The sequence below is a fragment of the Copidosoma floridanum genome, unplaced genomic scaffold (genome assembly GCF_036245765.1).
Source record: "Copidosoma floridanum isolate Cflo_tuat_1 unplaced genomic scaffold, Cflo_Japanese_pri ptg000001l, whole genome shotgun sequence".
In the NCBI taxonomy this organism is placed as follows: Eukaryota; Metazoa; Arthropoda; class Insecta; order Hymenoptera; family Encyrtidae; genus Copidosoma; species Copidosoma floridanum.
In genome coordinates, this window is record NW_028321878.1 from 24,963,547 (window position 1) to 24,986,812 (window position 23,266).

The following is a 23,266-nucleotide window of genomic DNA, read 5'->3' on the forward strand; positions in this document are numbered from 1 at the left end:
AGGGCGAGCCGCGGGAGCCGGTCCCTGGGATCGTACCTCAAAGAGATCGTTAGAGCAAGAGCGGGTGAAAGAGAAGCGTCATTGTCGGAATGTGTACCGTGGCGTAGCACCGGATCGGGACGAGATTTTCCAGGCCTAGATGCCCGCGTAAGTGTAATAACGAATGAAGTAAGCTTAATGATTCGAGAAACCCGCATTTTGTATCGTAATTTGTAGGCCATTGCCAAATAGCGTTTTTTTTCAGGTCGTAGGACTCGTTTCTGCCTAGGAGAGTAGCTTGCTTCCCGACGGGCTACCCGTGGCAGGACTGAGTCTCCAGGAGCCGAGCTGAGTTTGGCCGAGCCACGAGCGTCGTTAAGCGGTGGTATTTTTCGCGTTTCAGGTGCAGTGCCATTCGCGTCAATTTCAGTGCAGTGATCGGTGATAATTTAAGTGTCTTTGAGCGTTGCTTTGGGACCGCCCTGACCGGGACACTCTACGTGTCGCAGGGCGAGAAAACGATACAGAATAGTGCCACTAGTGATATTCTGGTAGGTGACGTTAAGTAGTATTGGTGCTATGTGTTGTGTAGTGTGAAAACAGTCGACCCTCATTACTCAACCTTAGTGCAATATAGAGTCAGCCCAAGTCCTCCATCGCGAGTTATCAGGTGAACGACACCATGATATAATAAGATTCAGAGGTAACAGGAAGCCACAATGCAGGGACCGCTGCCCTTGTGGTGTGTTGCATCCCAAATTTAATCTAAATGGCTGTTATTTACGTGAACACATAGGCAGTTAATATTCAAATATGTCTTTTTGTTGTGACTCGTCTTGTATAACGTTAAATGCAGCTTTAATAGAGTGGTACTTCAGAGTTAAGTTGTTAGTGAGTGTTTGCTAATAGAGTAAACAGGCTATTCAACTTTGATAGCTGTACTATACTACCTGTTGCTGCAATTAGCGCTGAACAATACCTGTAAGAACCTGATCCCTTCCGAAATAATATTACTGTTTGTTGTATATGGTAATAATAGAAATTAATATAGCGTAAGGGCAATGCTGCCATCTGTGCATAGAAGCGGGCGATCAAACGTGCATACGTGACTCACGGTAGTGAGTATCAATTATATAGTTAGTCGTCGTACAGCATTGGACTAAGCTAGTAGTCATGCTGTACCTTCTCCGCTCCTTGTACTGTAAGAAATAAAGGACATTTCATATATCTATATAGACGCGTGTGTTATACTTTTATTTATACCCTTAACTCGGGCTTATAAATACACCACACTGTTAAAGTTACACAGCATACAAAAGAATAAATAACACACATTAGTCGCAATCCCCAGCTAATGTAATAAAATACAAAAGCATTATTAAGATACCCTAGCTATAATAAGAAAATGTGGTTGATTAGAATTTTTTATAAAAGTAATAACAGTATCATGTTTTCATCAACAGAGTAAAATTGAAGTAAGTTTTATCTGAATTTTCGAAAATACAACACTTAATAATATCTTCTATATCACAGCTAGATTATTTCGTTCCAAATAACTATTGATTAAAGAAGATATGAAATGTTTTATGATGGGTAAAACGTTGGCATAAGCTTAAACGATTGAATTTTAGAAACATGGTCTACTTGATGCACACGTTTCAATAACTTTGCATCCTGTTAAAAAACTTTACGCCTAAGCAAATTGATACATTTAATTTTGCTAAGATTTTTTCGGGTAACGTAGAACTTAGAAAATTAGTTTTATAACACATGCTTCACAGTCCTCTTATAAAACACTCTTCAAATGGTTTATTGTTATCAGAAGTATACAAAAAGTTTTCTTAATTTTTTAACAAACGTACTTCACTTCAAAAAACGTTCCTAACAAATGGTTACCCACACTATACAAAAGCAGATGATATGTATAATATACATATTTACAAGACTTAAACAAATGCTAAATCTTTAATGCATAATTGAATGGTTTTACCTTAAAATCGATTTTTACTGATGAAATGTAAATGTTATGTAAACGTTAAATGTATTGCATTATTCTGAAGCATTAAATATATTTAAAACTACATTCATAAAGGTAGTGACAGAGCATACATTAACATGCAAAAATTAAAACACCAAAACAAAGACATATTTGATAAAATTAATTGTAACGTTGATGCTTGAGATGAAGGTCTGATAAACGCAGCTAGAAAATTGCAAAAATTTTCAATTGATGGTAGAAATCATACAGTAATAAATTTAGCTGTTCACCTAGAACACAAACAAATACTTGTCTTTGAAGAAAACAATATTGAAAGTTCTATGAAACACCACAATACACAGTTAACAGCTTGGAGAACTATATAAATATGACGACTTTGTGAGATCTATAGAGTATGCCAACATTTCAGAATACTACATTTTTAACATTAAATCCAAATTTTTGGAAAGAAGAAAAATGTAATAAGAAACACTGCAACAGGTAGATTATACATTGTGTCTCCAAAACATTATAAAAGTTCTTTTTTCTTACTTGTATTAAATAAAGTAACTGCTTAACATTGATTTAAGATATAATTATATTTAAAGACACCAGAATAATACCTTTTAACGGAACCAAAAGATAAGATTAGTTTGATGTGTTAAATTAATGTTTTATAAGGATTTTCTTAAGCTTTTATGCAATGGTAATGAATAGTACTTATCCAAATGAATCTGTAGCTTTGAAAGGTTTTAAAATCAAAGTGTAAAAACGGTCCAGTTTTTTTTCATACAGCATACATTTTGTATGATACTTTTAGTATAATACTGTCGATTTGTCGTACTATAACAAAATCAATTAAGTTATAAAAACTTTTACCCTTATATTTTTGTATACTTCCGACGTAGCAAGGCAGTAATGAGTTTGAATAGAGGTACTTGTCCAGAGTTGATACTATTTAGTTTCATTTTGTTGAAGTACGAGAACTTAACAGTATTACACTACAAGTGTCATACAAAATGTATGTTGAAGCAAAAAAAAAAAAAAAATGACCGATTTTATGCTTTGATCTTAGAACTTTTCAAAGCTACAGATTCATTAAAAGAAGTACTTTGTATTGCCACTGCATTAAGACTTTAAAACTTTCTTACAAAATATAAACTCAACACATCAAACTTATCTGACCTTTTTGTTTTGTTAAACTGTATTTTTATAGAGATATCATAACTTTCGAGGAAAATAACATTTTTCAAATGTTAATTTTTCCTTGATGTTCGGTCGTCACCTTGTGACCCTCCACTAGTAATCACCTCAGGCACCCATTCTCCTTCCGCTCCTCACTGAGCGCCTCCGTCAAGCTCAGAGACCAAGAGCTTGGTGGCAGTCCGACAGTAGCAGCCTGCAAAAACGTTCCAGCCCTAAGCCGATGATTAGCCGTTACGGCAAGTTGAGCCTACTTCTTTATCTTCACACTCAGATATAGTCTTTTGTACTTAAACTTCTGTAATTTTGTTCCTAAAAGTGAGTTAAAAGTTGTACTGTTGTTTTAACAAAGTGATTTCAACCATTTGGTCCTTCAAGCTGGATTAGGCATCCAGTACCATTTCTTCATGATTTTAACATTGGGAGTAATCATGTAAGTAAAGTTGTGCGTCCAGGCAGACACTTTCTTCATCGCAAACAGATTCAAGTGTTATAATATCGTGAGACTGAGAAACCTCTTACATATGACACTCGTGATGAGCAAAAATTCGTTGCTGCCGTGAGTCTTGCAGTCTGTGTGACGTGTTGTGGAAAAGAGTATCTCAGCCACCATGTAATCGTGTCACCCATTGACAAAGCCGAAGGATGCCTAACAAAGCGTTTAGTTTTCGAAAAATCAAGCAGCGCGTTCTTTTTTCCCTTTTTGCAAATGTTGAGCTTAGAATTGGAATTGAGTACGACCATGTGAGTCAGTAGTGAAATTTCGCTCAAATTAATGCGCGGTCCATTGAGTTCATTGAGTGGACGTCTAACTTACTGTTATTCACAAAGAAGATGACGGTTTGATAGCCCAGCTTGCAAAGGAGCCCTGAAAAATGTCGTTGCTCGATTCAGGTGCGCAGTATTGGACATCAAGGACGAGCAATGGAGCATGGGCCTTTTAAAGGCACGACTCAAGATGCTGAATGGCTATTGGAAAGATTTCCAATTGAATCATCAGGACTTACTAGCGGCTTCAATGAAGTTTCAAACGCCGCTAACGATGTATACGTGACGACGGAATCCAACTGTATTGAAGCAAGATCACGCATCTACGACTGGCGAAGCCAGCCTGCTCTACAACCAACCAGCGGTGACCCGAGCCTGCAGGCTAACCCTGCACAGAGCCAAGGGTCAAGATTATCAACAATCAGCATACCTCCGTTCTCAGGTTTTCTTCCACGCCTTAGCCTTCCACGACTTTTGCCGAGCTCTCGTGCATAGTGAACCTCAGATTTCTGATATTGAGCGTCTCTATTAATTGAAGTCACTCGTTCAGAGGGATGCCAAGGCAACGCTCAATAGGGTGCAGATCGCCAGCTCTAATTACGCCTCCGCTTAGAGTTACTTGAAACACGATCTGAGCATCGTCGCTTGCTGGTGCACAATCACGTCGTAGCTTTGTGCGACATTAAGACCACGAGAGAAGAATCGGTGGGAGGCTTTCAGGCTTTCATTAACATATTAAAGTGCCACTTCGACCAGCTGCAAGCTCTAGATTGCCCAGTGGACCATTGGGATGTCTGGTTCGTCTCATTTGCCGCGACAGGCATTAATCCAGACACACGACGAGATTGGGAAGATGAGCTCGGAAAGCTTGAGATGGCAAATAGAAACTCTGACAACATCGCTATATTTGCTGTTTTGGTAGCCTTTCTCCAGCGTAAATGCTGTACCTCGTCCTCGATGGAGGCTACCATGCTAGCGTTACCACTTCACGTGGTCCTGCTTCATCGGTCGCACGCAATTTTCGCCCTCTTGCCACCAAGGGTGCCTTAATGGTCTGCGCCACTTTGCCATGATACTCACTTCTTAGGGCGATGCAGCGAGATTCTGAGTTTGACCACAGCTGCTAAAAACACTTCACGTTTCGTGCAAAGCTATACATCAACTGCTTGAAGTCAGCACACGTGGCTAAGGACTGTCCCTCCTCGTCAGTATGTCAGCACTGCCAAGCAGTTCATAACACCACAGCCTTCTGCACGATCATCAAAAGCGGTGCACTGATTCCCAGAGTGGATCCCCAACAAAGTAGCAGAAGCAGAAAATCAACGTCTTGTTGAACGAACGTGACGGTAATACAGAGCCACAAGCATAACTAGCCGTTCTTCCTACAGCGCTTGTTCTACTTAGTAGTAGCGGCTCGCCCGCCATTTTAAGGTGCCACTGGTGGATCCGAATATGAGCATTTCGGGTCTAGGAGGCGGTAATGTCACACAATCGACGACCAAGGCTTGCGTGTATCTGATGTAGCAAGATGGTTTCTCTATGATTTTCCTGTCAGCGCTGTGCCTGCGGCGCCTTGATCTCACCACTTCAGCAGGTCCAATGTACCCAACGACCAGTCAGAACTGGGCTCAGCAGGAAGATCTCGCTGATCCCGAGTTCCACTACCCTCGCGAGGTTGATTTTCTTTATGGAGCGGATGTATACCACGTCCTTCTCCGTCCAGGACTTATGTAGCTTCGCGACATCGTCAGGCAGTATTCTATCGTCGGTTGGGTCCTCACTAAACGTACATCTGGACGCTCTCCCACTAAGGTCCTTGTGTGCTTTACCCATCAGGAAGATTTGATTTAAGCCTGGCATCACGAGCTGATCTTACTCATGCAGTGGTTCTGGGAGCTTGAGGACGTCCCGCAGGCTCATTGCTATGCCCCGGCTGACCTTAACGGTGAGACGTTATATTCTGCACCTTTTACTAAAGCAGGACATCCTTTAACTCTATGGTATAAGTCTCTCGAGTGCCCAGGCCTTACTGCGATCTCTGCAACATCGGCTTTAACGAGATCTGGACATGGCGACCGAGTACGAGAAATTCATGGATGAGTACCTCTTCCTCGGTCATATGAGGGCACTGACCAACATTTAAGTGGCCTCCATGAATTGACCTTGTGACGTAGTAGCTCAAGCTATCACGTCACTATACATCTATATTGTTGGGCAAGTCATTGGTGGCTATCGAGCCCTGTAATAATATATATATTTACTTTATATATGTAGTCTAAACACATTATTTAATGTGTGTTCTCGGTGTCGCAGACTACGAGCCAAGAGGAGGGAAAAGGACTGTAGGCAATGAGAGAGGTTGAATGTATGTGAAGTATGGTGTATTTGTGTAAGAGAGAAGGAAGATGGCTAAGCTCACGACGTGTCGGGAAAACCAAGGGCCAATTTGTCGCGTCGAGGACTTAGTTTTGGAAACCTTTAACGATTTACCGGTTTTTATGAGCGTTAGAGGTTATGAAATGCAAAGGGAGGGGCGTGCACACTTATGCAGACTTACTGCATAGCGCAGTTGGTATGGTACGAGGCATCAGAGAGAGCAGAGCGTAGAGATAAAAGTCGAGAATTATAGGGAAGGTGACAGGTGATATAGAAGGGAATAGAGAGAGAGAATCAGAGGAGGAGAGTATCCAGCTGAACGAGAGGACAAATGCCGTCAAGGGAATCACCTGAAGCTAGCGGTGTGACCAAGCCACCGTGAAACTAGGACGAGCCCCAGGTAGCGCAGCGTGACCGTGTGGGTGTTATAAAGGTACAGGGGATAGTTTACTGGAGTCAGGTACGGCGATAGAAGTATCTGGGTGATCCAAGCGAACGAGTGTGTAAGGATATGCGGGGATAGGATGAATGTTAGAGACGTGTGATGTTAGCAAGCGTGTGCAAGATTTTTTGGATTAGTGACGCGATCGAGGATGGTGACCTTTAGGAGGTGTGCATGATATGGTGCGTATGGATATATGCGTATGTATATGAGATAGGTGCAGGCCTCTGACAGCTGAGCCAAGAAGAAGTACGACAGCGAGGATGACCAGAACACATTCATCGAGTGGCATATTGACCCTGAAGGCACTGTGTATTAATGCTCATATTTATAGTAAAGAGAGAGAGAAAGTGTGTGATATTCGAGAGTATGTGGAGGCAAATAAATAGCACGGGCGCACTATAAAGGTTATAAAAGTGATTAAGTTTATTTATAGTTAGTGCCCCCTTTTACCTTTTTAATTTCCTTTCAGGAGTGTTCGGTGTTTCTAAGCCAGACACCTGTGGTGGACCTCCCGCAGGAGAGGTATCCAGTGGGTAGGGACAAGGTAAGCGAAGTAAGAGAAGAGATTTTGTGAAAGGCTACGGGATGGCTGTTTATCAGCTGAAAAATTCTTGTCACAACCTGTGTACTACATTCCACACCGCGGCATCTAGCAGAATGGTGACAAAAAGCGGAAACTATACGTTGTATTTAACGCCTCTCACCTAACCAATAGTGGTTACAGTCTCAACGATTTCCTGCATTTTTGTTTAAGATTTCAAGTCTCACTGCCGTTTCAAGTCTCACGATCGTTTTATTACGTTGGAGACGGCATTGCAAAGCTTTTTGCACTGACGTGAAGATGATGTTTCGTCAGATTTGGATTGATCAGCAAGATGTAGATCTGCAGCGCATCGTTTGGAGCTCCGATCCAAGCATGCCACCTACTCATGACTAACTCCTCACCGTAAAGTAGAATTCTTTTTGCTCACCATATTTGTCGCTGCGTGCCATTCAGCAACTGTGTGAGAATAAGTGATCTAAATAGGCTGAAGCTCTTCCTGTTGTCATGAACGATCGGTTCGTGGATGACATCCTATCCGGTGCCCACGACTTCGACACAGCACATCGACTTTGGAATCAGCTTATCTCACTTATGCAGGCAGGTGAGTTTTTGCTTCGGTAGTGGGTGGCCAACTCTGCTGAGCTTCTGGCAGATCTTTCGGAAGAGGCTCGCCTTCGCCAAACCTGGCACAAACTCAGTACGGACGGGCTCGTGAGCAAGTTTGGAGTAAGCCAGGACCCGGCTTCGGACAGTTTTTGGCCCCTCTTCCCTAGACTCAGGCTTAGATAGTAAACGGACCATACTCTCAGCCATGGATCGCCTATTTGATTCCTGTAGTTGGCTTGCACCCGTTATTCTGAATGCCAAACTCCTGCTATAGGATCTCTGGCACGCTGGTCTGGAATGGGATAAAGTCACCTACCTCTATGGTTCGCTGATGGACAAGTTTTGTCACCAAACTTCGGGCGGTAAGTGAAGTGCCGATCCCGCGCTGGATTGGCTCATCTCTAGGATCGGATTCGCATCTTTATGTTTTCTTTGATGCCAGCCATCATGTCATAACCACCATTGTTTACTTCTGGCTTACAGATTTCCAGGGCAAAACTCATTACCACATCCTGATGGTCAAAACAAAGCTCGTGTCGATCCGGAGCCTCAAGCCGACAACCACACCGCAAGCGCGTATGACATTACCTTGCCTGGAGCTCAGAGCCGCATTGATCGCTGCGAAGCACTGTAAGTTGAGTGTGGCTGAGTGAGGTGTCGAGAAATTCCCTGGTGAAAAACTACATCACCTAGATCCAGGAGCTGCTACCCTTTAGCATCTGGTGCTACGTGCCAACGTTCTCAAATCCAGCTACTGTAGCATCTCGATGCACTGATGCGAGAGATCTCTTCCTTCAACAGTCATGGTAGCACAGGCCACCTTGATTATCTGCCAGCCCAGAGTTGTGGCCTAAGGAAGCGCCCGCCAGAGCCACTTCAATCTCCGCCCCAGAGCTGTTACACCACTCAACAGCTTAATTTCAAATTGCTTAAGCAATTTTCGGACCTCCATCTCCTTTTCCGATTTCATGCTTGCTTGCGTCGTTAGGTTCACCACTAAATCCGTAAAGGCTCTGCTTGATCCGTTCTTTCTCCATTAACTGCGATTGAACTGGATGACTTATTTTTTGCCTGCGTTCGCTTAAGCCACAAGCGGACTTTCACTGATGAGTTGTCACAGCTTTGGAACGGAAGTCCCCTGACCAAGTGTCATCCGCTTACATCGCTTGCTGCCTTCATTGATGCTGACGGGATTTTGTGAGTTGGCTGGTGGCTCCATTACTCTGATTTTTCCTACAGTGAATAACATTCGTCAGTTCTCAACCGCAGCTGTACCCTTGCCTGGCTAGTTATCTCGTGGGCTTACTCTCGTGCTCTCCATGGTTAGTTTCAAGTCACCAGCGCGTACGTAGCTCAGAGTGCCTATTAAGACAGTTTTTTGTTTGATTTTTAATTTCAGGAAACGTTCCAGACAGTACAATATAGAAAAAATATAAAAACAATTTTTTTTACAGGATTCTTCCGATAATAAAGAAAATTTTGCTCTGTAACATGTTTACCAAATTTTAAAATTAGAAGATAAATTATGTGAATGTTTTGATTTGCCTACACCAAAAAAATTAAGGAAAAAAATAATTTAAAAAAAGGAATACGTTAAAATTAAAAAAATGTTTGACTCACTGAGTATAAGTAAAAATAGTGACCAAAAAAACAATATTTAATATTATTTGCGATAGAAGCAATAATATTTTTTTATGGATGGTCTGGAAAAACTTATTTATATAAAACGTTAATTCATCATTCCATCTCCTAAAATAAAATAGTCTGTCAATTGCATAGACTGTCATAGTATTAGTTTTGCTTTCAAAAAGGTTACAAAATTTTTAGACTCACTTTGGATCTGAATAATACAGAGAGGGCCTTTTGAGAATTTGAGTAAGATAAGAAAAAATAAGAAAAGTTAATTTAATTATTTTGAATAAAGCTTCCATTATCCAAAAAAAGCGTAGAAGACAGTAAACAAAAAACTAAGAGATTTATGTTATACTGAGAAAAGTTTTTGAGAAATAAGTTGATTATTTTACGATGTCATTTTCATTAAATTCCCCTAATAATAAACAGTAGGAACAAAAGAGTTACAATCAAACAAACTGCGATATTCGAAAATTTGACTAGTGTTACCGCACTTCTCCCCCCATTTAGGAAATTAGTGAGTCGTTAATGACTATTATAGGTAAGGAGTAGTTACGGATCGAGAAGCAGTCCGGTTCCAACTTTTGTTATGATCATACGTTATGTATCCTCAATAAAGCATTATCTTGTTATCAAATTAATTATACCTTAGTATTTATTTGAACCTCAAGATAACCACAAAAATGTCGACGAGGATAAAAGTTTAGTGTGAAATTGAACACAAAGTTACGTGTAAGAAAATTAAACACAAAGTTTATCAGGTAAATGGGTAAATTAACGTGGGAGTTACTTAAAGAGGACATTAAAGCAGGAAAAACTTCGTGGATACAAACATTAAGTAAAGAAGATTTGTTACGCGTGTGCAAAGAAAACAATTTACAGACAAGCGAGGACCCAAGTTTCGACGAGGTGAAAAAGCTGCTTAGAACGTTCGTGCAACAGAAAGCTGAGCAAGAAAAAAAAATCATTGAGGTGAAAGAAAGCTCTGTAACGACAAATAAAAAAAAAAAATGTCATTTGTTGAAAATATTGAGCAATTTAGAAAAGGTGGGGATTGGTCATCTTTTTAAACACAGTTAGATGCTTATATTATGCTAAATGATATCAGTAATGATAAAAAAGTGCATTATTGATTACTCAAGTCACATCAGAAGTATTCGAAGACTTGCAAAGTGCATGCGATACGGAAGATGTCCTCAAAGTGCCGTACGAGGAGTTGAAGACCAAAATGAAAGAGCTGTATGCGCCTGACAAAAATGAGTGCTTGACAAGATTTGCATTTTCGAAGAGAAGTCAACTACAAAATGAATCTGTAGAAGAGTACATTTCTTCGTTAAAAAATTTAGCAAAGCAGTGTAATTTTTCAAAAGACAAAATGGAAAAACAGATAAAAAATCAATTGATAACCGGGATTACTAGCGAGAACACAAGATATGAATTGTTAAAGGAGTCAAGTAAATCTTTAGAAGAATTAATTTTGTTGGCGAAGACGGTGGAAATGGCTCATATTAAGGCTCGAGGACTAGAAAATTCTACGAATTCTTCAGGATTTTATAACGTTCAAGCATCGAAAAACATAAACCTGGCAAACCGTCGTTTGCCCCAGGGGAATAGCTCAAGATATCGAACTTCGACTGACCAACCGAGGCAAAATCAAAACAAATCAGGCGAATGGAGAGGAAACATTTAAGCGCAGAAGAAAGAAGACGATCGGGTATGCTTCTGTTGTGGGAAAAATAATCATTTGAAATTTCAATACTCGTTAAAACTTAAATATTGTAGCGAAAGTGGTCAACAGGGACACATATTTCGCATGCGCCCGAAAAACAAAAGTTCAAAGATCAGCAATAAGTCACAATTACATCACGTTACAAACGTTGAGGAGATTGAAATTTCAAATGACTTAAGCGACAATACTGTTGGGGATAATAGTATAAGCGGCGCCGAGAAAAGTGAAGCGAGATTTTTGAGCGATTTTTTTTCGATCACAAATGATGCTATTACCAATGATAAATCCGTACCTCCACTTTTTGAAAGTATTTTTGTAAACAATATACCTCTTCGTATGGAAGTAGATCCAGGTACTTTAGTATCAGCAATTTCGCGGGAATGTTATGAGAAATATTTTAATGACATAAAAATAAAACAACTTTCAATGACCTTAACTGCGTACAACAAACAAAGCATCCCTGCTATAGGGGAGATTGAAGTATCAATAAAAAGATTATATAATAAGGAAGCTGAAAATCGAAGACTGTTTATAATTGAAAAGGGGCAGACGCCTATTTTGGATAGAGAGTGGATGAGTAAATTGGGTATGTGGCCTTTACACTGTTCAGGGCAAAGTTTTTTTATGATTACAGAACAACAAGAAGTTAATGTTGTTGAAAGTTGAAAAAAAGAGTTTCCAGACGTCTTCCAGAGGGGTTTGGATTATTTACTAAAGGAAAGTTATTACTGTAAGTTAAACTAGAGGCACGACCAAAGTTTATGCATCCACGAAAACTACCATTTGCGTGACGGGGTAAAGTTGAAGCTGAAATAAAGCGGTTATTACAGAATGATATAATTAAAGAGGTTGAATATAGTGATTGGGGCACACCGATGGTACCTGTGTTGAAAAGTAATGGGAACATTCGACTTTGCGGGGATTTTAAAGTCACGTTAAATCCAGTTCTAAAAATTGATCATTTTTCATCTCCAAAAATTGATGAAATTTTTTTTGAATCACGAAATAGTGATAAATTTACAAAACTGGATTTAACTGAGACATATCAGCAAGTACCGCTGGACGATGAGTCGCAAAAATTGGTGGTAATTACTACACATTTGGGTTTGTTCAAATACAAGCGACTTCCATATGGTGTTTCTACAGGCGTAGCGTCTTTTCAAAGAAGTTTATCTGCGGTATTATTAGGGATACCGGGGGTAGTGATTTTCGTAGACGATGTGATTATCGCGATTTCAACTGTAGCAGAACATTTACGTCGGTTAAGAGAAGTTCTTAGAAGATTAAATGGAGCGGGTTTGAGGTTAAATTTTTATGAATGTAAATTTTTACAAGATGAAGTAACTTATCTTGGTTTCAAACTGGACAAGCACGGTATCCACTCAATAGATAAAAATGTAAAAAGCGTAAGAGAAGCCCCAAAACCAGAAAATGTATCACAGCTCCGTAGTTTTTTAGGTTCGATAAATTATTATTCACGTTTTGTACTAAATTTGGCAACAAAGATGCGCCCTTTGTACGATTGTTTAAAAAAAATATAAATTTGAATGGACAAAATCGTGTGATTTAGCGTACGAGAATATTAAATACGAGTTGTCTTCAAAAAAATTTTTAATTCATTTTGATCCAGAAAAGCAATTGATTTTAACATGCGATGCATCACCTTACGGTATTTCAGCAGTATTATCACATCGTATCGAGGGAAATGATTATGCGATCCATTACGCAAGTCGTACATTAGACACAGCTGAACATAATTACTCACATTTAGATCGTGAGGGCCTTGCAATTATATTTGGAGTAAAATATTTTTACGAATATTTATTTGCAAATAAATTAACATTACAAACAGATAATGCTGCTTTATCGCATATTTTTCATCCAGAAAAATCAATTCCTCAGATAGCAGCCTCTCGGATTCAGAGATGGGCCATATTTTTATCTGCTTTTTAATAGGAAATTAAACATATAAAAGGCGATAAAAATTACTCAGATTGGCTAAGTCGTCTACCTTCAAAAAATACTAAAATTAAAGGTAAAGATACGGTCATTTTAGAAAATCTATCGAGCGTGAACATAAATAATATTAAAACACACAATTTTGCTACTTTAAACTGGAAAACAGTGCAACAATGCAAGCGCACGGATCCTTTGTTGTGTCGTGTAATGCGTTTTTGTTTAGATGGCTGGCCGGAGAAACAACCGAGTGAACAAGCATTGAAAACTTTCTGGAACAAACGAGAAGCTTTAACGATTAAAAGCAATTGCTTACTGTGGGGCCATAGAGTGGTAGTTCCAGAAAAATTAAAAAAATTGATCCTGCGTGAATTGCATTTTAGTCATTTTGGTATATGTAAGATGAAAGCACTCGCTCGTTCGTTTGTCTGGTGGCCAACCCTTGACGAGGATTTTGGGGAGATAACGCGTACTTGTGAAAAATGTCTGCAAACAAAAAAAAATCCGGTAAGGATTCCTTTAACTCCATGGGTATGGCCTACTACGGCATGGCATCGAATTCACGCAGATTTTTTAGGCCCTATTCAGCGGAACCATGTCTTATTAATCATTGATAGCCATTCAAAGTGGCCAGAAGCTTTTGTAATGAAAAACATGGGAAAAAAGGCTACCACGGATGTGTTTAAGGAAGTTTTTACACGTTTTGAATATCCGGCTCATGTGGTTACAGATAACTTTAAAACTTTTGTAGGGGATGAATGTTAAAAGTTATTACAGAGTGCAGGAATCCTTCAGAGTACAACTCTGCTGCATCACCCAGCAACTAACGGAGCGGCGGAAAATTTAGTTGACACATTTAAGCAAAAAGTAAAATGTATGATAACCAGTGGATTGGATTTAAATGAGGCTATAAAGCAGTTTTTGTTTGATTACCGGAGCACCCCTCACAGCGCAACAAACCAAAAACCGGCTATGTTAACGTTTGGGCGTGAGATTTGAAATAGATTTTCGTTATTACGGCCGAGAGAGCCTGAACGTTTGATTTATTCGCACCAAAAGAGACAGGTGAAAGCACATACCGGACGAAGATACGTGAGCTTTGAGGTTGGTGATCTGGTAATGGTTACTGATTACAGAAAGGTAAACAAAGTGTCTTGGGTCCGTGGTCGAATCGTGTGCGAGGTAGTACCAAATGTTACTTATCAAGTAGCTATAGACTCGAATACTGTGTAGAAGAGGCACTGTGATTAAATGCGTGCAAGTGGCGAGGAATCAAGGGAAAGCGAAAATGAAAACAAAACAGATGTTACTGAATCAAATTTACCGATTATTCGCAGATCGGTGAGCATACAAAATAAAAAAAATAAAAAAATTTAAAAAAAATAGAGAAGTGTAATGTCAATATGTTTTGTGAGGTAGGGGAGCTTGTGATATTCAAAAATATGACTAGTGTTACCGCACTTCCCCCCCTCATTTAGGAAATCGGTGAGTCGTTTATAACTATCATTAGATAAGGAGTAGTTACGGATCGAGAAGCAGTCCGGTTCCGACTTTTGTTATGATCACACGTTATGTATCCTCAATAAAGCATTATCTTGTTATCAAATAAGGTATACCTTAGTATTTATTTGAACCTCAAGATTACCACACAAACTATTAAATCTTTCTTTGCATGGATTTCATTCCAAGTTTTAAATTTAGGAATAAACATTCGCTTGACACAGAAGAGATTTCTTTAATTATTATTGGGAATGGGAGGTGGAAAAATAGAAACTTTTAACATTCTTAAGAATTTTCAAACATTTTCTGATATCTATAACTGTTTGATTAATAGTATGATACTTACGTTACATAACGAGTACACTTGTTATTCAAATTACAAAATTCTTTAAAAATTAACAGGAGAAACTAGAACTTACTATAGTGTAGCACAACTTGAATAGGGTTTGACAAATCAGACGATTATATTTATGTCAACTTTCCTGTGAAAATGCTTAACAATATTCGTAAAGGATTACTACTTTATAAACTAAGCCTAAAAATTGTTACAATTAAGAAGTTACTTAGGAATTTAAATATATCCGATGGACTGTGTAATGGAACACGATTAGGAATAGTATAATATAAAAGGAAAAATAATAACTAGAGAAAAAGTTAGAAATAGAGTCTTCATTCCAAAAATAACTTTAAACACAGGAAACATCTCAGCATAATTTTTTATTTTGTATCGTAAGCAATTTCCTATGACAATAATTAAACCTCAAGGTTAAAGTTTTGATAATGTGCTTTATATTCAAAACAACCTTAACTTTTTATGGTCAATTGTGCGTGGCTTTATTAAAATGCAAAAATAATAATAATTCATTAATTCAAGTGGAAAGAGAAAAAAATACAAAAATATAAAATATTGTTTGGAAAAAAATTTTTACTGTAAAAAAATTGGATTATTTCAAAGATAATTTGACAAAATTTATAGCAGTAAATTAATTTTTCTTACACCTATTAATATTTTAATATTTATTATTAATACGTAACATAATAATATTTTTTTCATATTATGATACTCCATAGTTGACAAATTCGATCTTGAATTTTTTAGAATATTATAATCAGTTTTTTTCTTACATTCTGTCTCTTTATGGTTATGATACATCTTGATTAAATAAATCATTAACTTAACCTTATTAAATTTCGCAATTTTTTTATGGTTAATATTATTCAATAATTGTAAAATCTTTTTATCTGTACATATAGTTATATCATGTTGTCTATGTGATAAAAAATAAAAGTTACATGATTTTTTCATAATAATGTTACGTACGATATCATAGCAAAATGTACGTGCACCCCCTCTTACTAAAACGATTGTATTGAGAGAGAGCAGAGGGATAGGCAGATAGGATGCTAAGGGGAGCGGCCTCTCTAACTTGAACTGGCAAGGATGAAGGTCTTACACACGAGATGCGCTGTTCTCTCGTTTTGCATAAATAAAGAAGTTGATACTAGTTCCTCGACTATTTACTTCGTACGCACCCCAAGATCATAGAATCCTACGCAACAGTTTTGGTATCACAAGTAAGATGGTCATTGCGATAAAATAAAATAAAAAAGGAATTTTGTGTTCGGTCTTCGTCAACGTTAAAGTATCGAATCTCACGATTTTTGGGTAATACACATAGTGTTGTGCCATGAAGTAAATAAGAAATTGCTACGAGAGGGATCAGCGAAACAAGGAGTTGACAAAGTACGGAGAAAAGAACTTCAAAGCAAGGACCAAGGTGCAAGAATACCTGATACTACAACAGGAGTTCTAGTAAACAAGGATGTTAAGGGTTTGGTTGACATCGGTTTAGCCGGGAGCATATAGTAAGTACTTAAGATTATAAGTAAACGATTATATTTATACTATCCCAGGGTTGCTGTTAAAACTTTTAGTGCAATACAATTAATTTTTGTTGCTATATTCATTTTGCATTTAATATCCTCCTCATAATATCAGTGGTGCGTCACTAGAGTAATTTAACGTGTGTCAGAAATATTTTGGATCGTGAAGAAAATTCCTCAGGTTAAAAGCGAAAAAAAAGTAAATGAATCAATAATAATAAAATTAGACACACGATAACACTTTAAACAAAATGGGCTCACAATCGTGGAGTAACGCAAAGAATCTTACAGGAATTGATAATTGTTTAAGCGTTCCCATACAGGCAGGAAATAAAGGATAGCAAAAAATAATAATAGAGTGCCTACAATGGAAAATTTCGATGAACCGCAAAGTGACGGAATGAGTGTTAGGGAGGACGAAATCACTTCGTATCCGAAAAACAAGTCAGAGTCAGAAATGCTGACCACATTTTTGGAACATATCCCAAAATCTCAAAAAGATTGGGACAAAATTAACAAAAAACAGCGCCTTGTAATCCTAAAATTTTTGAAAAAAATGAAACTAAGTGTTGTGAAAGATCAAGTTGCCCTAATGACGATACAAACAGCAGGGCTGAATTCAGAAAATTTTAGTATGGACAATACCGTAGGAGGTGAGTCACTTTAGAAAGACGTGGGATATGGGGCCGGAAAAATAATAAGCGTCTATACGAGGGATGGGGCCGTACAAGCGGAAAACCCACTCAAAAATTTTAATACTCAACAAAAAGCACAACAAAATTTACCACAGATTCCCGAAGAGCTTATGGCACAAGGATACTGGGGATTTGCACGTACTCAGCAGTTAGGTATTTCGGGTCATGTTGACGAACTGACAAAGGTACGAAACCAAAGTGTAGGATATCAACAAAGGGCACCGTTATTTGATTTTCCCTCACAAGGCAATAATACAAATGGTGAATTCTTTCTACATAAACAATATCTTGTTCAACCGAGCATGGTACATAACAGCCCCATAGCATATCAGCAAACCGAATGCATGCAGCCCTCGAATGCACACAACGTACTCATGTAAATAGTGCATGGGAGGCATCCCAATATTTAACGGGGACCCGATTGAATTCCCGATATTTAAAGAAATGGTATAGATAGCAAAAAAACCATTCCGTGGCCATTCAAAAAATATTTTATAGGGACATTACGGAATAAGTTAAATGGTTTAGCTGCAGACCAATTTCGTGCGTGGCTTTCACTATTTAATACGGTCGATGAATTTTAGCTAGCACTTTCACGATGATTTGGGAGCATGAGGGTGAGGAGACGCTATTAGCAGAGTTGCGAATGTTAACGCAGTATTCAAGTGAATCTATTCCACAATACTGCAGCCAGATGCAAAGATTATGTAATAGAATCATGATAACCCATGATTCAAATCCACACCTGGAGAAAATAGAGAAGACAATACTAAATAAAAATTAACGTAGGGAAGCGACAAAAAAATTTGTGTGCGGCCTCAAGGCACCATGGAGTTGGAATGTAGCTGGACTTAGGCCGGCGACGATAGAGGAAGTTATAGAAGCAGCCACAATCGTAAGCAATGAAATAGGCTTGCGTAAAATGGGACAAGGACCGTAAAATTTCTATGCAATAAAGGAAAGTTATCACAGAGATAATAGGTATTTAAAACTAAGTGCATTGACAACCAATAATGCACAAATGGACAGCACAGACACTGAGTACGTAGTGAGTGGGATGGACGAAGACGACAAATGGTGTTCATATTGTAGAGGACACTACAGACACTCTACTAAGAAATGCGAAAAGCTAATAGAGGATGCACTCACTGAGAAATGGCCACACCCCAATAAATCACCCAACGTACCGTGCGAAGAATCTGCCATAGGGGGAACAAGAGCAGGACTGCGTACAATAACTCATCCCATGCTACGTGGCAAAATAGTTTTAATTTCAGTGATAATTATAATTATCATCAAAAACAACAAAAATATGAGGATGAGAATGACAGGCGCCTCAATAACAATAACTATAATAATAACAATAACTATTATAATAGTAACCATAATAGTCACAATAAAAACCACCCGCATCAACCAATGGCCACAAAATAGTTATTCAGGTAATTATAATAAGCCGAACGGAGCAAAATAAATTTTAATAATAGAAACAGATATAATAATACAAAAAGAGGTTATGGCTATAGAGGACACTATAAATATTAAACGAGTTATGATAATCTAGGCCAACAACAAGGAAACAAGGCTACCACAAATTTTAGGGACGAGTCACAAGATGCAAGAATAAACGCGGGGGATTCAAACTCTAACGATGCCCGATGCGCTCCCCAAGCATCAAGCATTCAGCAATAAGCAGTGAGGTGATAAACGCGCTCAGTGGTAGATGGGTGGTAAGCAGACGTACACACACTGAAAGTCACAAAGGTGCATGGCAGGTAAAGACAGAGGAGCTCAATAACAGCACATCGAGCTTAGCACATCCTGCAAGAGAAGTTATTAGTGAGCCATGTGAGGTCAATATTCAGATACCTCTGAGAACCACTGACTACGAGCGCATACGTTGATAGAATAACGAGAAAAAATAATTTGCTTCAATATAGCCCACGAACGGAAGAGCTGAAGAGACAGAATAAGGAGAAAAAAGATATGACCTCTCTTGTAGAATCATAAAAATATTAAGAGCAGGTAAGACTCCCTTCTCAATTTGTATGAAAAGATCGTGGCTACAAAATAGTAAAATAAAATTCGACGCCGATACAGGTGCAGAGATATCAATCGTAAAAGAAGATAGCCTTCATCCAAACAAATTTGTTGACGAAGGGACCCAAGTTAAAACTATTGAAGTTACGCATGGTGAGCGGAGCACATTAGATATAGTAGAAATACCACTAAATGGCCTTGTTTGCACATTATATGTGGTTCTACGTGACTTCCCGATCGATGTGGAAAGTATAATTGGTTAGGATGTTTTTAAAATTTATAATGGCCGCATATGTGCTCGGGCTAATATTTTGCAATTGGGAGGCATGAAAATGAAATTAGAGCCAAAGATTCTCGACATTCTTGCTAGAACAAGACAAGTGGTATACGCTCGTGTAAAGAAAACGAGCGCAAATATTAATATTGGTTGGATCCCTTTAAAAAAAATGGATAAAGAAGGCGTACTATTTGGAAATTTTGCAGCCACACAGAATGAGGAAAAAGGCTATGCAAAGTGCATAAATACAAGAGACGAAACAGTTAGAATATCGATACCCAAGATCAATGTATTAGAGTGTGAGGTAATACAAGAGGCTGAACCGTTCAGCGTCGAAGGGAACGATGCGAGGGGCTTAAATAAAACCATAATAAGATTATTTGAAACAAAAGGAGACAAAGAAAAATTTGTTAATAATTTTGATGGCGAGTTAAATAAAAATAAAATTGTAAGAGTGGAAAAAATAATGGAACTCGTAGACGTGTCTGGCTGTAACGAAGAGAAAAAATTACATGTCAGAAAACTTATAGAGCATAATCCCTTCGTGTTTGATCTATGTGGAGAGCCGTTAAAAACCACTAACATATTAATGCATTAAATCAAGACTACAACTGATAAACCTGTAACAGCTAAGCGCTATAGGTATTCGCCAGCACTAAGAGAGCAAATAAAGAAAGACATAGAAAAGTTGCTCAAGCAAGGTATAGTTGAATCGTTAAAATCGCTGTACAATTATAACATGTGGATCGTACTTCAGCTTGCAAAGATAGCTCAACGAAATTACCGTAGGAAGCTGCCATCTCTTACCATTCCAGAGAGCCGTACTCGAGCATTAAGCATTGGTTAGATATATAACAGTAATCGATCTAAAACAAGGGTTTTTTCAGTTCAAAATTAATGAAGAGGACGCACATAAAACGGCATTCTTTGGGCCAGACGGGCATTATCAGTAGAAGAGAATGCCAATAGGATGTACGGACTTGCCCAATACATTTCTAAGAGCAATGTTACTTGCTTCGGTGGGCCTAAAAGAAGTGTACCTAGATGACATAATGGTATTTGCCGAGAACCTTCAGGAACATGAAAGTCGCTTTATTAGACTTTTAAACTGCTTGTCAGAGGCTAACTTGACCATCGAACCGAAGAAGTGCCAATTTCTAAAACGGGAAGCGAAAGTGTTAGGGTATATTATTGGGGATGGGCAAATAAAAACGGATCCAAAGAAGATCGAGGTGGCAAGAAAATATTCAAGGCCTACTAATGCCAAAAAAATTAAACAGTATCTTGGATTTGTCGGCTACTACAGACAATTTATCTAGAATTATGCAAAAATTGCTCAGCTGCTTTCCAAGCTCTTAAAAAAAGGAACAGAGTTTAAATGGAAAGTTGGAGAAGCATTATGGAGAGAGCTGTTACTCACTGCACCTGATCCATAAAAGCCTTTTAAAGTTACGATGGACGCATCAGATTACGCAATAGGGGCAATATTAAGCCAAGGCAAGCTGGAAAAAGATAGACCGAGTGAACATGCTTCACGATGCCTCTGAGGGAGCAAATTATGCTACCTGACGTATAATAAGGAACTGTTGGCTATAATGTCCGCAAAATAACAGTTTCGGCCGTACTTGTTTGGGAGAAAATTTACAGTGATTACAGATCATGAACCACTAAATATACATACGTCCAAGAAACCCAATTTAAGATTTAATAGGTTTAAAGCGGAATTACGAGGCTATGAGTTTGACGTAGTATATCAATCAGGCATTTCAAACAAAGCACCTGACGCACTCTCTCGAAATCCAGTAATAGGAGAGGGAGAAATAAACTTTGAACGGCCACACCAAAAACTGTATTAGCTGGTGGATGAACAGGAGAAAGAAGGACTAGCCGATAGCGATTGGCCTCCGGTGCGCCTGTTTAAAACACGATCAACCCATAAACAGCGTATTCAAGGAAATACTAAGAAAGAAAAAATCATTTACTTTGATTTAGAGGACTCAGATAAGAAAGTACTGAAGAAAAAATAAATTTTGATGGATGGAATGGAAATACACGTGATATGAAAATAGATGGCTAAGCTGATGGTAAAGCAGACTCCGAATCTGAGAAAAAAGTATAAATAAACAAAAAATTAAGCAAAAGGAAAACAGTGAGAAAACGAAGTCACCCAAGGAAAAATATTATAGTTAGCAATTTAAAAAAGGGAACGAACATGGTAGCAGACGAGGTAGCAGGAAGCATCGAGACCTTTGGGAAAGGTGTTTTCGAAGGCAGAGGTGTCAAAGCGTTGAAGGGAGCTAATCAAACAAGAGAGAGGTCGAAGAAAGTGAAAAGTAAAGGAGAGCCACCACAGTACGAGCACATAGCAAACGAGACGCTCACTGATGGTACTTACAAATATAATAAAAGAGTGTAAGAAAAAAAAACAATTATGTGAGGGACAGAATTAAAATAAGCGCAACATGAAAATAGAATGCACAGATTTGGATACATCAGACGATAAAGTTAAAAAAATTGTGAGTCTGATTACAACTGCAGGGGATGATCCTATTCGCTTAGAAATGACGGACGGAGAATTAGGTTATATTATGAAAGAACCACAGTTTTGAAGGGAAGTCACAACGACGACTACATCTGCAGCAGTACTGATCGAGGAAAGAAAGCGGATATCGCGCAAGAGACAGCTAGATACATTTAATAGACAAAAGTCGAATTGTTCGATTACGGCAACAATAATGAGTCCTTTGAAGAAAATAATAATAGCTCATTGTGACACGCCACAAACGTTAAACAGTACAACAGCACAAAATACGGGAAAAGAAGAACGTAGGTCAGCGAAGCCCTCAAGAAGCACAGAAACAAACTTCGCTCCAACAACAAAGGCGGATAAGGATCTAAATATACTCGATTTGTTAAAGAAAAGATCAGACGAGCTGCGAGCGCAAGTTATAATCGAGGTAAGGAGGCAAGATGTAGAGGAAAGGCCGGGAATGAGAACTGACGTGTGGGAGCCCAACGAAAATATACCTGAGGAAAAAGCGTCACAGGAGAAAGGGAAAAAGGTAGACAAAGCGTTGCGTAAAATTGATAAGTGAGTCCAGTTTGAAGAACCGGGGGATCAAACAGTAAAGGAGCCCAACTTACCATCAGACACAAATGCGCTGACAGATAAGTGGCTAGAATATCTTAACGATTATACACAAAGAGAAGCGAATGAATGCATTCAACCTCATAAAATACTTTTCAAAGTGCCAAGACTATTTCATAGCCTAGAATTTTTATTTAATTTTAACCTCTCGACTGACAAGCTGAAAATGGTATTAAAAAATTCAGAATACCGGCAAAAGTGTAGAGAGCCAGAAAAAATGGGAAATATACTAAAGTCGAGTACAGAGTATGGTAATAGGAAATGTATATACATATTTCTGCAAGAATTTCAGAAAACCGTGTGGGAGCATCGTGAATTAAACTGGGGAAATTATATTTATACGCATTATATTGCAACAGACTCAGAAGAAGTAAGCTACTTACATCTAGAAGGTAATGGCCAGAACGCCCATTACATGCTTCTAATACAAAATTCTAACACCAAATCAAAAAGTGATTCACATATCGAAAAGCGCATAAAGCCCTCACCTGAACCACCACCATCAC